This window comes from Rhodamnia argentea, chromosome 6 (genome assembly GCF_020921035.1).
Source record: "Rhodamnia argentea isolate NSW1041297 chromosome 6, ASM2092103v1, whole genome shotgun sequence".
NCBI classification, from domain to species: Eukaryota; Viridiplantae; Streptophyta; class Magnoliopsida; order Myrtales; family Myrtaceae; genus Rhodamnia; species Rhodamnia argentea.
The window spans coordinates 15436817-15441575 of NC_063155.1; positions in this window are offsets into that span (position 1 = coordinate 15436817).

Here is a 4759-nt window from a genome sequence, read left to right on the forward strand (position 1 = left end):
GTCGTAGAGCTGCTATGACCGACTCACTCCTCCCAAAGTCTCGACTCTAGAGACCTCTCTAGGATCCAGAGACTTCAATTAAGTACTAATCATGATTCAAACTAGACACCCCACATTGGTGTGAAACTCTCATGCTAACATACGAGAAGGGCCTGTTACAAGTCGTTGCCTCTTATCATTCTTTTGTTGGAAAAAAGAACGAAACTCTTAGACGAACGAAGAGATTGCGCACATGGGTAAACACAACTATACGTGGAAAAAGCGAGGAATGGGAGGAACTCAATTCCTACCATAGAGCGATTCTCTTTAGGGTTTGACAAAAGTTATAGAGCATTCTTTTTTATAGGACAAAAAGGTTAGGGGAGTGTGGGGGATCGATCCACAAAATAAAGCGAAAAGTCGATAAGAGGAATGGAAGGTGGGGTTTCATGCATGTTATCATGCGTGGGAAGGTCCAAACCTTGTTGGATTTAATTGAAAAATGATGGGTCAAAACAAAGAACATGAAGTAGGGATGCACCATAGAATAAAGATAACAGCAGCCAACAAATTTCATTTCTATCCAGCCAAATCCAAAAAAGAAAAAGAAGATCAAAAGGAAAGTCTCTCAATTCTTTTAGTTAAATTTATTCAGTCCTTTGAGATGACATGGGTAAGTACACCATGAGATCCATAACTTGTGTACGGCGTGCACTTGAGTGCCATAACTTTCAAAACGTTCACTTAAATATCATAATTTTCAAATATCATTCACTTAAGTGTTACATTGGAGTAAAATCGTTCACTTGAGTGCTACAACAACTTTTTTGACGTGTCATGTCAGCTTTTCGACGTGCCACGTCGCCTTTCCAGCGAACCACATCAGCTTTCCAGCATGTCACATCAGCTTTTCGGCTGCCATGTCAGCTTTTCCGACGTTCACGTCAATATGACACTCAAGTGAACGATTTTTGAAAGTTATGGCACTTAAGTGAACGTTTTGAAAGTTATGGCACTCAAGTGAACGCCGTACAAAAGTTATGACACTTCTAGTGTACTTTTCCCGGATGACATGCATTATCTATAGGTGCATCGCGACCCCTTATTTATTGTCTTTAATGGGAAAAATTATAAAAAATGTCCTAAACTATCGTACTTTTGCTAATTCAGTTCTAAACCTTTTAATTTTGTCAATTTAGTTCTAAACCTTTCGTATCTATGCCAATTCGGACCTAAACCTTTTTTTTTATGCCAATTGAAACGTAAACCTTTTGCGATTGTGTCAATTCAATTTATCCGGCCAACTTTGGCAGGCCGACGGTGACATGGATGCCGATCGTCAATGACGTGGACGCCGATGCCGACGTGGACAATTTTTATTAATATTTTTTTTATTTTTCAAATTATATTTTTATTTTTATTTTTGTTTTGTTTTCTTCTTTTTCCTTTTAATTTTCTCCTTTCCCCTTCCTCCACCACTCCAGTGCCTTCCTTGCATTGGACCACCGATGACCGGCGGGAGGTTATGTCGGTGAGGTCGACCTCACCGACGTTGGGCAAGACCGGCCATGGCGAGGTGTGACCTCACCTAGATTTGGCCTGGGTGAGGATCGGACAGCCATGGTGAGGCGGTGACTCGCCCAAATTTGGCTCGAGTAAGATTGGCTAGCCATGGCGACCTCGCCGTGGACGGTGCTGCTTGCCCTTGCCAAGGTGGAGAGGAAATATTGTGTCTGAAAAGATTTGAGGTCGTGGCTTCATCCTCGAAATTGGGCGAGGCTTGGCCATAAGTGACCTCGCTCATCGGTCTCCCACCGCATTTTGTTCTTTGCAATATGCATGTTATCGTGACTTCTCTTGTTTCTCTTGATTAGTGAATGAAATTTTCGGAAAAATCTTGAGCTATTATGGTCCGTTTGACTTATAATAGTGTTTCTATCGTGGAATAGTAGCAAATGCTATCACTCTTCTGGTGTTTGTGATCTTTTGCCCAGTTTTCGCCTTTTGGTTGGTGCTCACCCGGATCTAGCCTAGCCATGGCTGGGCGAGGCCGTGCCTTGCCATGGCCGGCTTCACCGACCTAGCCTCTTGCTGGTTGCTGATGGTCCGATCGAGGGAATTCACTATCGTGGTGGAGGAAGCAGAATGAAGAAAAATAAAAGGAATAAGAAGAAAATAAAACAAAAATATAAATATAAAATAATTTCAAAAAAATATAAAATATTAATAAAAATTATCCATGACAACGCCACGCATCTATGTCACATTCGGTAGGCCAAAGTTGGTCGAATGGACTGAATTGACACAAACACAAAAGATTTATGACTGAATTAATCCAAAACAAAAGGTTTATGAATGAATTGGCGTAGACACAAAAGGTTTAGGACTGAATTGGCAAAATTAAAATGTTTATAACTGAATTCATAAAAGTGCGATAGGTTTGAGACTTTTTTGGCAATTTTCCCATCTTGAACGAGGTGTCGTAATTTTGAGAGTCTAAATTCAATCGGATACAGAAATTGGACCACATTGTACTTTCTTTAAGTTAAAAGGGCACAAGAATATCCCGAAATATTTACTTGAAAAATTGCTTTAGAAAATGAGATGCAAGAAACCCTAACTCTATTTGGGACATTGGGAAGAAGGAGGGAAATGAAAATTCGGTTGGAAAATGGTGACAGATTTTAAAGTTATGTGCATCTTCTCTACATTGTCCTCTCCCGAGTGTCTTCGAAACGTAGTTAGCGCCTAATAAGAATTTGTCATGTCACTTCCAGCTCATTTAGTAAATCACTACCATGATTCACTTTCTTCGCAGGGAAGGGTCACTCTAGGAAGCTATTAAAACCTAGAAGCGATCTCCTCGCAGCACGAAGTTAAAGAGGCCATGTACATTTCAATTCTTCATCTCCAATGTGGTGACTAAAATACTAGAGACCAAAAGACAACCAGGTGTCAGTCCCTTTCAAAGATGACGGCGACAGGGACCACGATTTGATGTACTTCCATCAACTAGAAGATTGACATGATTCCCTACTTATCTTGTTGGGGTGTGATTCATACTCCCCAACGACAATAAAATACGTGGGCTTCGCTCCATGCTGAGTGGGTGGGCGTTCGGGAGAGTCGCCTCAGTGGAGATCACAAGGGAGTAGCGCCCTCTGGATACCAGATCCTTTTTACGATTTAAGTGAGTTTTGGTTCATAAATAACTATTATTATATATTCTTTTTTTTCTTGTAATTAAGTAATGTCACGAGAGGTGCGAGGTGTTAATTATATTGGAATGCTCTACTGAATGTAGTCCTAGTTTAAGGGTGAATCAGGATAAAATCTCGTGTCACGATTTTTCTTTCTCGCTTTTACGCTTTACTTCTTTGCGATTGTGTGCCGAATCCTAATACATCTTTCTCTATAAAAGGGAACAAGAAAGATTGTTTTAGGCCTAATCGATCTGGTGAGAGTGATATCACAATCGTTCCATTGAGCTTTTCCAAGGCATTTTACGATAATTTTGAGATCGGATTATGTCTGTTTCTGCGAAGAAGCCCTTGGCAAGATCACTTCCTCTCGACCTAGCTGAAAGAGTTCACTACAGGTTGAATCATAACTCGAGATCTCGCATTTTTTAAGCATAAGCTTCCAAATATTCATGTCACTAGCTTAACCAATTAAACCCTAGAGCAGGGCCATCCTAGGCCATGACAAATTTAGCAGATGTTGCATGAGTGACTCTTTTAGTATGCCCCGATCCATATCAAATGAGAAAGATCTCGACACATTCCCATCCAATAATCTCCCGACCACTCCATTCTGACATGTACCAAAGCCGGGTTTGCACGGCTATTACATGTCTTCGCAAAGTCCATACCTTACCAAAAGAGGACAATCGTTGAGGCTTTTCGCACGCACAGTACACATGGGGGTACACAATAAAACGGGAAAATTGTATGAAAAGTTATAAGTTTACTGCACTTTTGCTAATTTAATCCTAAACCTTTTAGTTTTTCCAATTCAGTCATATACATTTTCATGTTTTGCCAATTGTGACTGGAAATCGCTGACGTAGATAATTTTTAATGCTATTGTCATTTTTTGTTTTTCCTTTTTTTTTTATTGTAGCTGGTGAGGGTCATAGGGCTCACGGTAGGAGCTGGGCCAGTGTCGCCGGGCCCTCGCTAGTAGCAAGCAAGGGCTACGCCGACAGCCGGTGCGCATGTCGGCGATCTCCACTCAAAATTGGCTGGATGGACTCAATTGACAAACATGAAAAGGTTTATAACTATATTGACAAAATTAAAAGGTTTAGAACTGAATTGACAAAAGTATAATATGTTTAAGGTTTTTTGAACAATTTTCCTCTTTAATTAAAGGGATACAGGATTAGCACCAGACTTTTAAAGTACCTCATCTAAGTGAAAGGTGGATGGACTATGTTCTCGATTGGACGTCCGGCTAAAAGGTGCTGCAAATCCACAACTTGTACATCCCAAAAAGTAGAGAACTGGATAAGACTACTAAGGTGCAAGCTTGAAGGCTATACCATTCAGTCCAAACCAATGTACCTTCAGATTTCGTTGCATCGAAATCACGAAACGAGACGATCAAATCAATCCATTCTCCCGATATTGAAACACACTTAGTCAATGGCAAATCATTGAGCGGACTCATGACATCCAGCGATCAGCTCAAAGCTATTTGCCCTATGCTGCTCTCTCTCTCTCTCTCTCTCATATGATCGTAGCTGGATGATGTAGCTTAATGATTGAAAGAATCGAAG